The sequence below is a fragment of the Sapajus apella genome, unplaced genomic scaffold (genome assembly GCF_009761245.1).
Source record: "Sapajus apella isolate SASKATOON/1434 unplaced genomic scaffold, GSC_monkey_1.0 scaffold56, whole genome shotgun sequence".
Taxonomy (NCBI): Eukaryota; Metazoa; Chordata; class Mammalia; order Primates; family Cebidae; genus Sapajus; species Sapajus apella.
This window is the reverse complement of record NW_022436996.1, coordinates 4,688,549-4,701,707: the sequence shown is the minus strand read 5'-3', so window position 1 is coordinate 4,701,707 and position 13,159 is coordinate 4,688,549. Positions and strand designations below refer to the sequence as shown.

Here is a 13,159-nt window from a genome sequence, read left to right as displayed (position 1 = left end):
GAGTCACGGGGTTTCCCAGCGAGCGCCCCTCACATCCACCTCCATGCCAGGGAGTCACAGGTTTTCCCAGCGAGCGCCCCTCACGTCCACCTCTGTGTTTCTTCTCTGACCTCTTGGCTCTGGAATTGAGGAGAGGGAAGTGTTATCCGGTGATGTCATTTATGTAATGCTAGGATCAGCCAAGGAGTGAAAATCCTGCTCTTTCAAAATGAATGGTTGGTTTGTAAGGGCTTTTGCTGAACTTTGCGCCAGTACCCGGGAAGAAATGCGCATTTATGGTGTCTTTGGCCTCAGAACAGCTAATCCCAGGGCCCGATCTTTGCCCTCTTCTCCACCTCCATACACACATGGAGGCATTGGTCTATGGAAACCGTTTACTCAGAGGACAGGCGGCCCTCGCGTAGCCCAGATCACCAAGTCTCTGTCTGGGTGGCAGCTTTCAGCTGGCTCTCCTCTGCGTCTGTGCTGGAGGTGATGAAACCCCTGGATCCCACCTGCCCTCATCAGGCTCCACACAGGGAAGGGACAGCCTTGTCCTGAGGCCTTTCACGCTGAAGCTAAACCTCCCCATTATGAGTCAATGTGGCGTTACTGGGAAGGGGTGACATTTCTCAAGCCCCTTCTGTGGTCTTGCCACAGTGCCCTGCCCCTTCCTCTCTCACTCTGCTGCTCCTCACCGGGCATCAGGGGCAGGCGGATATGCCTCACCTAACACACAAGGAAGAAAGGCCCAGACAAGTTGGGTACCTTGCCCTCATCACAGGGCTCATCAGTGCTGGACATCCGAGTATGAAACTGCCACCACTCCCATGCCTGCTTCTTCTCTACAGAGATGACTTCAATTTGGGAAAACTTGAATGAGTCTTATCATATTCCCACAGCCTCCTGTTCCAGAACACACTGATTTTTTCATTTCCAGACAGTTTCCCCAGGAGCTTTCAACTTCCTATTCCTTATAAGAAATACCAAATGCATTACTCGTGTCCTTGGAATATTCCCTAAGAAAATAAGGACATCCAGCTCGTAGGAATTCCAGGGAGATAAATGAAAAATAAATGAGGCTTCAGAATGCTCACAAAACAAGGACTCTATTTGCCTTAAATAAGTAATATTGAAAAGTCCAACCTGACCAACTTTTCCTCCATTATTAAAGCAATCCAGGGAAAGGGCAGATGATTCCAGTGCGGGGGATCCCTTTACGCCTAAGTACATGGACGTATGATGCTGTAGGGGTCAAGGGATCTGGGAGAGGTGGGGAATGTGAGGACAATCGAGGTCTCAGACCTCAATCAATCAGCAAGTGCTTCTTGGTCACCTATGGTCTCAGAGCTCAATCAATCAGCAAGTGCTTCTTGGTCACCTATGGTGTAAGTAGAAATGAATGCCCCATTTATTTATTGAAAAGATCAATTATTGAGGACCTACTATGTAATCTAATACAGGATAAAATCCTTGACCTTGAAAATCACAATCAGCTGGGAGAGAACGCCGAGTAATTGTTAGAATGGAAGATGGGAGGTGCCGGGTTGGAAGAGCTGGGTGGATGCTGAGGAGTACACAGGTGGGGTGTGAGCTCTGGCCTCAGAGCAGGGCACGGGGACCTCAACCAGGAGACATCTCTGAGCTCACCTCCCAGGGACAAGTTTAGCCCCAGCACAAGGAGGAGATCCGGAAGACATTATACAAAAATGCTCAAGGAACAAGGGCATCGGCGGACACCATGTTGGCAGGGAAACAGACAAAGGCCAGACATCAGCACTTGCTCAGAATCCTCTGCTGCTCTCGAAAGGCCGTGCCCTCCACAGGTGGGAGGATGGCAGCTGCCGTGATGGTCCAGGTAGGTGTGGGTTCAGCCAGCGCACTTGGCACCAGGGAGTGTGATTCCAGATGTAGGCGTAATCCAGGCCTGCAGCTTCGAAAAAGGAGCCACCCTGGTCAGGGTCAGGGCTGACGCAGGGCCAGGGGAAGAGCTTGCAAGTAGAGATTGAATACTTTTATTTCAGATTGAGTAGAAATCATTTGATGTATATATAGATAAACAAATCATATAACCAGTTTCCTATAGGTATTCCATGCCACGAAGGCTGCAACTCACTGTTTCTCTGCCTCAAGTCAAAGCACGTGTTTTCAAGTTGATTCTTCTTTTTATTCCTTGTCACCGCCTTGAGTGTTCAGTGAGGACTTGCTGCTGCAAGGACTGAGCATTCCGAGTGCAATGTAGATACAAAAGAATCCAACCACTCAGCTTCATCGGTGCCCCTGGGAATGCACATCCAAGAAGCTCTGCACACAGAGCTGGGGGCCGTCTGAGGTCGGACCACCGTACCCACCAGAAGATGAGCATTCTCTTTTGTCTCTACAATTCTGTGTACCCTGTGGCACTTTCACATACCAAGGTTTGAAACCTCCCATGACTGATCCCCACAGCGTCCCCTTTAGCCTGGGTGAGTCCATTGAAATCACAGGAGCAGCCTTAGGTGTGCCCGTCATGCGCTCCCTCGAGACAGATGCACTCAGTAGGTGATTCATGAAAACCTGAACACAGGCCACGGAGGAGACCCTGGAAAAGCAGGGACAGAAGGAAGCCAACTTCCCAGTCAGCAGCCTTGGCTTCCAGATGGAATCCACTTTCCTCCCCACTCCCCGATAACACGAGAGGTGAGAAAATGGGAAGATGGTCTTTGAGAGTTATCGATTTCCTCCTTTTCCAGCAAGACATCGTGCCTCTAAAAAGCAGTTCTTAGGAAACGTGAAGCCTCCAAGGAAAGCGGGCTGGAAACACTCAAAGCTTTGCAGCCATAACCACTAATGAGGAGCAAAGTCGCTGTTTATTTGAGATGGTGGCAGACACCATCAGCACACTTCACACATTTCAAATAGGTGTTTAGGTTCAGAACGACAGGGATTTCAACACCAAAGGCTCTCTGAAAATTTCAGCAACCCAATTTATTCACCAAAGCACTGAGACAGCATCTATTTTGCATCAGATTGTTTGAAATAGAGATGTAAGAAATGTGCTCTTGAGGTGGAGCCTCCAGAAAAGGACTTGACGTGCTCATGGGTTCTCATGACCTCTGAGGTCTTCGCTGGAGAGAATTTGCCAGCCCAGTGCCTGGCACATCACGGGTGCTACATTAACTGAAAGAATAATGAATGATTAAACAAATGGCCACTGTGATGTGGAGAGGAAAGAGTTGGGCACACCTGGGTTGAAATAGCACTGCCTCAAAACACCACCTTGTCTACTTCTGATTGACACTGTTAGCAAATGGCTTAAACATTCCAAGTTTTGGTTTCCTTATCAGTAAACTGGGTATAAAAATATGTATCTTGGCTGGGCATGGTGGTTCACATCTGTAATTCCAACACTTTGGGAGGCCGAGGTGGGTGGATTGCTTAAGGCTGGGGTTTGAGACTAGCCTGAGCAACACAGTGAGACCAATCTCTACAAAAAATAGAAAGAAATTAGCTAGGTGTGGTGATGTGTGCCTATAGTCCCAGCTAGTTAGGGAGCTCAGGTGGGAGGATGGCTTGGGCCCGGGAAGTCAAGGATGCTGTGTGTCATGATTGTGCCGCTGCACTCCAGCCTGGGTGACACAGTGGGGTCCAGTCTCAAAACAAACAAATTTTTTTTGTGTACAGTTGTGTGTGCCCTGCATCTTGTAGTGTTGTAAGACTTGATGCACTCTTTCCTGGTGTATAGAAGCAGCTTAATAAATGTTAGCCTCCAAGTGGCCTTTCCACTTAAAGAGAGATGGGGTGCATTAGCCCATTTTCACAATGCTATAAAGATACTCCCTGAGCCTGGGTAATTTATGAAGAAAACAGACTTAGTGACTCCCAGCTCTGCGTGGCTGGGGAGGCCTCAGGAAACTGACGGTCATGGTGGAAGGTGGAAGGCAAAGGGGAAGTGAGGTATGTTTTATGTGCCAGCAGGAGACAGAGCACGCAGGGGAAACCACCACTTTAAAGCCATCAGATCTCATGAGAACTTTCTATCGCAAGAACAGCATGAGGGGACCGCCTTCACGATCCAGTCACCTCCCACTGGGTCCCCTCCTCAACAGTGGGGGGATTTCAATTCAAGATGAGATTTGGGTGGGGACACAGAGCCAAATTGTATCATGGGGAGTCTTGGGTGATATCAAATGGATTTATTGAACTGAGAGACTGTTGAGAGGCTCTGGGGTATGTGAATGGTTTGGAGGTTAAAGAAAACAAGGAATACCAATACCGGAGTTCCTTTCTGGAAGTCAGGTAAAATCGTCACAGTCAAAGGGAAGAGACAGACTTTGTCTTGTCTTTACCAATAGATTAGTAATGGCGGGGGAGAGAAAGGGCCTTTCCTATCCTTCCTGCTCATAAGTATGGTGTCTGACACAGCATCTTGGTGTCACCAGAGAGTCTTTTAGAAATGTGGCATCTCAGCTTCCACCTAGGAAGGCTGGACCAGAATCAACATGGTAAGGAGATCCCCAGAGAGTTCATTTGCACTTTGGAAAGAAACACTGGCCTAGAGCACTTTCCCCTCTCTGGGTTGCTGGGTTCTTTGATTTATTAAGTCTCTGCAGCTGAGTGATATGGTGGGCAAGGCGCTTGTGAGGAATTTTCTGAATAGTAGGCTGAATTCTTCAACCAGCCACCAAAACAACAGTGTAGATCTCTCTTATGCTACATACCTACTGCTGCTTCTAAGGAGCTGCAAAGGGGGCAGTCCTGGGCCCAGTGAACAGCTGCATTCTGGTCAGTCCTCTTTCTTTCTTCCTCTGCCAGGAACCACAGCAGTGTTGAGGTTCTGTGAGGACATGCCCAGTTGGCAATCAGTTGATCTCTGAGCATCTGAACAGAGGAGAAGCCCAGAGCAGCCTGGCTCCAGGGACCCCACAGGAGCCACTGAGTGTTCAGCTAACTCAGGGAAGAGAACACAACAAAAACAAGCTCTGGGAAGTCAGGGACTTGGAGAACCTCTTGGGATTCATCTCCTGCGGATGTGCCCAGAGACTGTTTGCCACAGCTTTTGGCAATGACATATCTTACCATAGGGCTCCTGCTAAATGCCCTCTGGAAGGGCAACAGACAATGACTCTTATTGGAGGATGCAGAATCAAGGATGTGGTCATGTAGCCGTCATAAGGTAGCGATTTGGAAGGTCGAGGTATGCAGAAGGGTCAGTTCTAGAAATAGAGCTCATGCTTGGTCCAAGGACTACGGCAAGGCCTTCAGGAGTTCATGGCTTTGGGGAGGGATAAGGAGAGGGATTGGTAGCAAATGGCCCAGAGAGTATCACAAATTCTCCTTTATCCATAAGGAGGACGGAGGGTGTATGATGACCCTCTCTTCTAAAGGGCTCCCTTTCAAATTACAGAACTGCTGGAGTAATTCTTCTCCTACCCTGGGCATCAGTGCCAGCTCCCCAAAGGCAGTGAGTCCCAGGAGGAAGACAGTTCATCTTCACTCGTGGGAACCTGTTCTACATGAGGTCGTGCCTTGGGTAAACTTGGTTATTGCTGTTGTTTGAACAAAGTTCACATTTTTTGTTTATTGTTGTTTTTTTCCAAATTATAAACCTCATATATGTGTTAAAGCTTAAATTCAACCTGATGTAATGATTTAACTGTGGAAATGAAACCCCTCTGAAAACAAAAAAAAGATCCAAGGAAACAACTAGAAATATGAGACTTATTCTAATCCGAATTGGATGTTCCACATTTAGACAGTGTCCCTTCCCACAGAAGGTGAGTGAAATGCTTACCTTTTCAAATTCTATGCACAAGTCTCCACATTAAGGAAATAGAATTTTTTTTATAAAGTACTCTCAAATTACCCATTGATAAATACTGCACTCAGATACTTTTTGGCAAAGACACAATGGTAAACATAAAGGAGGGAGTGGTCACCCCATGACAAGGACAGTTTGCGGGGTTGCTCTTGTTTTCATGAGAGCATTAATGTGGGGATACTTCATCTAAACGCACTTTGATCTCTGAAGCTATGCCTAGCACATGTTAAGTCAGAGTGGTCATTGGACATTTCAAATGTTGGTTTGCATGGAAGTACAAATCATCTGACCCACACAAAAAGAATGAAATGCAAGGGAACAGAAACTCAGATTTAAAGTATTAAGAACTTTTGTGAACTGCAAATAGCATGTCTCTGGGATGTTAATGTGTACCTTGAACAGTAAGATTCCATGTGTGTTAGAAATAAACGTAATTATTTAGGAGGTAGGGTAGACTTCTTCTTGCAAAATTATATTGTCTAAAAGAAAAGTCTATGGGCTATCAACACACATACTGCTGTAAAAACATAGAGTACATCTTTAGCCAGCTTTCACTCATCCAGGCTCGAGCACATAAGGTGTCTGTTAAGGAAATGTACAGGAATGCTCAAACCTTCCACGAGGCTGGGGTCCCACCTCATCCCTTCTCACTCTGGCAAGGGCACAGTGAAGTTCCTAGTCCATTCCATATCCTTGTGCCCAGCTCAGGGTAGAGGAGTCGAAGAGCCCTGCTGTGACCACCCAGGAGGGAGAGAGGGAAGGGCCTGGGCCTTCTACGCTGCCCAAGCCTGGCCCCTCTTGGAGGGCAGGGCTGAGGACCAGAGTGTGTGCGGGGTCAGATCGGGGTGGCTGGTGGGACTGAATGACCTGTGATTCTGCGTCCTCCCTCTGCTGCGGTTTCCTGTCCCTGAAAGCGTATTTCTCTCGGCATACTGACTACAACTAATATACAAAAAAATAAGCCAAATAAATCCAGAGAGGCTAAAGCCCTTCACATTTAAAACCCATCCACCATCGTTTTCCCCCATTTTATCAGCCGTCCATGTGCTGAGGCAGATTGTGCATTGACACTGCCTTTGAATAGAGAGTGAGTTGGGATCCTGGTGAAGCAGCCCTTTGCCCATTAAAGGCAGTGGAAGAGACGCAGGAAGTGCCAGGATCACCAGAATCTGGGGTCACTAATCCACACAACCTCATCCAGCCTCACAATTCCTGTCCCCCTGTTGCCAGTGCCCAGGCTTGCAGAGCACCTTCAAAGATGTGAAGGGGCAGCTTTATCTTTCAAGGTAACCGAAATATCATCTTGATATTAAATCAGATTCCTTGGTTAGTTCATCAGTTTCCCTCAGAGTTGGGTACTCTGCACAAGTCGTTGCCACCTTTAGATGGCCTCATGCATGGAAATGTGAATTATTCATAGGCTTTCTTCGGGTTGCAGGAAACCTTCATATTGCTTTAGTTTCTTAATGTATTTGATAGGCGCTTTGTGTTTGATCACATTATATGGGTATTGTTGGCAGTAAAGTAAATTTTAAATTATATAGTCTGCAGGTTTGTACTGAGAGATGGTAGGAGATGATTCATCATTTTCCTTGTCTTCCTGTTTACATGTGGACTATAATTCATGCTCAGAAACCATCTTTCAGCTCATCTGGAAGTGCTCCACGGCACCACCACAGAATCCATCTCTGCCAGTCCAGAATTGTAAATCACTTTTCTATTAAACAGCAGGGCTAAAAATGCAAGCATATGTACTTTAAATATATATAGCCATTTCCAATTCCCAAAAGATGAGCCAAAATTAAAGGATTGTCAAAAAAGCCAGTGCTAGAATTTAATGAACAAATGATGTGACTTAAGGACATCAGAAATTTGGATTTCTATACACTATACACACTGAAGAGATATACATACATAGGTTTCCCAGAATGGGCCTGTCTTTGGGAACTGTGTATTCTGCAGATTTTTTGGTACACTAAATCTCAATTATTCCAAAATTTTACTTCCTAAGATTATTCATTCTTGCAGAGTCATAAGACAGACTTGATGGTGGGGAAAAAAAAGGTCTGTATAAATTCTCAGTTTAGCGTGGTAAAGCCCTTGCCTGCCATCCTACTGACCTTTATCCCCAGGCCAGGACAGGGAAGCCATTTGCTCAGGGTGATGGACTCCTAGACTCGGTAGTGAGTGCTTTTCATCTCCAAAGATAAGATTCCACTCAGCAAACCTACTTACCCAGGCAGTGGTGGAATTTAGACATTTCAGAAAGGTTTTCAGCAGTCATTGTTTCTTTGCCCAGCAGTAAACATCATGGTTTTCTACTCCCTGCATCTGATTCAACTGTGATAGTGGATCACCATTTTTACACACATGCACGTGAACATCTGGCATTGCTGAGGAAGGAGGAACTTTCCGGGTAACTGAAGCTAACCCATTGAAGGGTTTTTTGTCTAACATTGCAATTGTCTCAACGGAATCTTTCTGAACTGTATTATTTGCTTGTCTACTTTCTTCAGCAAAGGCTGCCAAACCATTTCATTCCATTCTGTGATTCTGCGGAGAATTGTGCTGTCTGTCCCTGTAGACCATTGGGTACCTGCCTTGGAGTTCATGGCCTTCCACCTGTCTTTCTATTCTGGCTCGTTTCAAAAACTAGAGTTCCAAAATCCGGTTTGCTAGGCTTGTGCTGTGGTTTGGATGCATGTTTCCCCCAGAATGCCTACATTGGCACTTAAACACCAAGGTGACAGTATCAGGAGGTGGGGCCTTTGGGGAAGTAGTTAAGTCTTGAGGGCTCTGCCATCATGAATGGGATTAACGTCCTTTTAAAAGGGGCTTCAGAGAGCTTGCAGCCTTCACCTCCCGGGTTCAAGTGATTCTCCTGCCTCAGCCTAGCCCCTTCTGCTCTTCCATTCCTTCTGCCATGTGAGGGCACAGTAAGAAAACACCGTAGCTAGATACCACAGCAACAGAAAACAAAACAGCTCACTTATGGGTGGGAGCTAAGTGAACTCATGGACACAAAAAAAGGGAACAGCAGACCCTGGGACCTACCTGAGTGGGGAAGGTGCGGGGAGAGAGAGGAGCGAAGAAAGTAACTCTCGGGCACTAGGCTTAGTACCTGGGTGATGAAATCATCTGCACAGCAACCCACCTGTGACATGAATTTACCTATATAACAAACTGCACATGTGCCCCGAGCCTAAGTTAAAAGTCAAATAAAATAAAATAAAATGCCACTGGGAAGCAGAAAGCACCCCTCGCCAGATACCAAATCTCATAAGACATGGAGACTGTTGACACCTGGATCCTGGACTTCCAGCCTCCAGAGCTGTGGAAAAGTATGTTTCTGTTTTTTCTAAAGTACCCATTTCCGGGTATTTTGTTATAGCAGCATGAACAGACTAAAACAGCTCGTGTGGTAAGCGGAGCTGGTGAGTCCTGCAGAAGAGCTGCCGTGTCCTCTTCCTGCAGAGAGGCCAGGGCTTTCACCGACAAGGTTTGCTGTGGCTCTTCTAGAGTTCCAGGGGCTCCTCTGTGAGTGGGTTTTGGGGGCTGCTTTCTCCTTCATCTCATGGTAGTCTTGAACTAGTGATAAAGAAAGTTTGACCACATGTGTGGATAGCATGTACAGGTCTCGATTGACACTCAAGTTTGAAGAGCATTCGCTGGGTGCCTGGCATGAAAACGGGATTCCTGCTTATATTTAGGGCTCACCCTCATTACTTCATTACCCACTAAAGGCCCCACATCTTATCAAGGTCACACTGGCCATTAGGTTTCTGTGTGTGTGTGTGTGTGTGTGTGTGTGTGTGTGTGTGTGTGTGTGTGTGTGTTTGAGACAGTCTTGCTCTGTCACCCAGGCTGGAAGTACAGTGGTACAGTCTCAGCTCACTGCAGCCTTCACCTCCCAGGTTCAAGCGATTCTCCTGCCTCAGCCTCTGAAGTAGCTGGAACTACTGGCACCCACCACCAAGCCCAGCTAATTTTTGTATTTTTAGTAGAGGCAGGGTTTTACCGCATTGGCCAGGCTGGTCTCGAACTCCTGACTTCGAATGATCCAGTCACCCTGGCCTCCCAAAGTGCTGGTATTGCAGGCATGAGCCACCATGCCAACCCTACCACTATGCCCAACTGCCATTAGGTTTCAGTACATGAATCTGGGGGGCATGAGACCCTAGAGCAGCTTCTCATGTAGCCCTCTCCTCCCCCAGCCCCTCTTCTTCCTTTATTACATCTGTTGAGTGCAGCCTATTCATTGGTTGACCTTTTCAGTCCTATGACTCAGTGGCTTAGTTTTTTAACAATAAATCACAGAAAGGTGGCTTAACTATTGAAAATTTTATTAAAATGGTTATAATAATGACTTCATTACTCTCTGAGGCTTCCAGATCTTCTCTCCGTTCCAGGGAAACTGGCCACGCGAAGGCAGCTGAGAATTGCTATTAACCTCCACTGAATTAAAAATAGGGGCTGATGAACAAGGTTGGAAGCAGGCCAAGCGCTTTTCAGAGATAATGGTTGTATGATAGCACCCCCCCATTTAAATATAACACTTTTGCATTATAAAAAAAAGAAGGCATATTCATGGTAAACGGAAAATTTAATTTAATTTTCTCTAGATTATTTAGAAAAAAAATGAAGACTCCTTAGTCTGCTTAATTCTGTTACCATGGGGATAGAACATCTTTTTGGGAGAGCCTCTGTGACATGGCACACAAGCCCTCGCCTCTGCCTCGTATGCCCAGGTTTTTCGCCCACTTGCTCTTCCTGATGAATCTGCCCCAGTATTCAAATAGCACAAACCCACGAATGTTCTGCAACCCATTTTCATCTTTGCGCCTTTGCTCCTAATCTGTTACCTTTGACCCCATCCTCGCAGCCACCCAGATGGAGCACATCATCCAATGCACAACTCAAGTCCCACCGCCTCTGTGCGTTCTCCAGCTCCACAGCCACACGCAGCTGTCCTCTGGAATTCCTCCGCTCATAACATTGAGGTGGGCATCAAAGCAATGAGCAGATTAAAACAATTTGCTTTGCAGCAGACAGAACCCTTTCAGTAAAATCTCCAGATCAGGAAGCTCATTTCCTGCACGTTCTGCCAGCTGAGGAGCCCCACCTCATGTGCCTGCATCTCTTTGGTGATGGGTCTTCCAGGCGTGGGGTGGAACCACCAGTGCTCGGTTGAGAGCTCCGATGGCTTGATTGGCAGGAGCAGAGATGCCACAGCCTGGCAGGTCATGGGAAGCCTTTTTGGTGATTGGCGTTCATCATGTAGGACCCTGACACCTCTTTCATAAAGGTAATTATTTTTTTAAAATTTTAATCCTTGAGAAAATCGAAAGCAACCCCGTAATGCTGTGGAGCCTGAGTTGAAAACCGTTGAAGTAGAACAGATTGCTAAATACAAGAGACTCTTGGCTTCCACTCCTGTCAGCATTTGGCATTTTTGCATGTGCAAAGTCTCTTCCCCGTCCCTTAAAAAACCCCATGTGAATCACTGGACAAAAAGATGGTATGGCCAGGGACCAGCGAAACATACTGCAGACCGTCTCTACCAGGAGAAGCTCAGCAACAGGGTGAAACTCACACGCCAGACTGTAGATAAACAGGTGTGCCCACCACCCATTCATTCATCCGCTAACACGTTTCACAAATAATATTCCTTAAGCATCCACTGTGTGCTAGGCACCAGGGATTCAATGATGGCCAATGTGAAACTAACAATACCTAGTCAGAGAGCGAGATAAGAACCAACTGTAACTACCTAAGCAAATGTAAAAACGTAATGGGCACACTTTCTGAAACCTAGGGATGGGGGAGACGCTGGCAATAGCCCTTGACAATGGGGTGTAAGCCAGCAAGGTGAGCCAAGCTCCCTGAGGCTCTGAGATCAAATTGACATCTGAAGGGTGAGTAGAAAATGAAGAATGGGGAGAAGAATGTTAAAATATTCTTGCAGACACATGTGGCCAAGTCCCGTAGGGAGGGGACAGACGAGAGGAAGGAAGAGGTGGGAGGTGCGCCTAGCCCTGCAGGGCGTGGTGGGCCACATCCTGCTAGAGCAATGGGAACCCATGGAGAGGCTCTCGGGTGAGGGTAGAGTGAGGACAACATCACATTTGCACACAAGAAAAATCCCCTTTTCTTCAGAGTGGAGAACAAAAGGGACAGGAGTGAGCACAGAGGTGAATAGAACACTCAGAGGCTACTCTGGCTCAGACCAGGACACACAGCTTGACCATTCCCTGGGAGGCCACTGGGGCCCAGAAGGAGACACACAGGCTGACTGTCTCTGGGAGGATATGGGGGCTCAGGAGGAGACATACGGCCTGACTGTCTCTAGGAGGTCACAGTAGCCCAGGAGGAGACATACAGCCTGACCGTTCCTGGAAGGACACGGGGGCCCAGGAGGGGACACATGGCCTTACTGTCCCTGGAGGACACTGTGGCCCAGGAGGAGACATACAGCTTGACCGTCCCTGGAAGGACATGGGGACCCAGGAGGGGACTCATGGTCTGACTATGCCTGGGAGGACACGGGGGCCCAGGAGGGGACACATGGCCTTACTGTCCCTGGAGGACACTGTGGCCCAGGAGGAACACAGGCTGCCTGGACCATGATGGTGATGGTTGAGTAGAGAGAAATGGCCAATGTTCAGAGATACTATGATGTAAAATCCATGTGTGAGCCAGGAGAATAGCTTCAACTTGGAGGCGGGGGTTGCAGTGAGCCAAGATCACACCACTGCACTCCAGCCTGGATGACAGAGTGAGACTGTCTAAAAAAAATAAATAATAAAATGAAATCCATGTGGCAGGGTGACCCAGTGATTTGGGGTTGTTAGGAAAAGAGAGGTCTCAAGGATGACTGCTAAGTTCTGTGCTCGGGATGAAAATGAAACTCAGCTTTGAGGGAACCTGCGTCCTCTAAATGATTCTTCATCGGCTCCCCAGGCCAATCCAACCGACTGCAAAGCTTCATCTTTCATAAAACATGACCTTCAATGAAGACCTAACTACATTCTAAAGTTTACTGTGTACATTAAATACCATAATCAATAATCAGAAAGTGAATTTTTCCAAATTCCTAGCTCTGACACTTCATTTGTTTTTTGTTTTCAAAATGGAAATCACCAGTGTCCCCAATGCATAGAGTTAGATTTTAAAATTTACCAAAATTAGGCAACTGCAGAAAAGATTTCTAGTAATGTCCAGAGGAAACTGACATCAGTGACAGAGTTTGATGACATAAGAGGCCTTTTGCAGCGTATGATCAGTTCCTTCATTGTTAACATTTTGAAAACACTCTGATGTCAGGGCTGGGCATGGGGGCTCATGCCTGTAATCCCAGCACTTTTGGAGGCAGAAGCAGGT

The 13,159-nt window shown here is 46.9% G+C and overlaps 1 protein-coding gene and 1 long non-coding RNA gene across 4 annotated transcripts in view; one reads left to right on the top strand and one right to left on the bottom strand.

Annotated features, from left to right (window-relative positions):
- The window catches only part of LOC116528045, a 16,564-nt gene extending 4,018 nt beyond the window's left edge, over positions 1–12,546 (bottom strand). Inside the window, exons 1-2 of the long non-coding RNA XR_004258823.1 lie at positions 12,529–12,546; positions 10,707–10,709 (exon numbers count right to left, since the gene is read on the bottom strand). This is a non-coding gene — a long non-coding RNA (uncharacterized LOC116528045). The remainder of the gene's footprint in view (positions 1–10,706; positions 10,710–12,528) is intronic.
- DPP6 (dipeptidyl peptidase like 6) overlaps positions 1–13,159 on the top strand; it is a 1,109,512-nt gene that overhangs the window by 459,351 nt on the left and 637,002 nt on the right. The window lies entirely within an intron of this gene.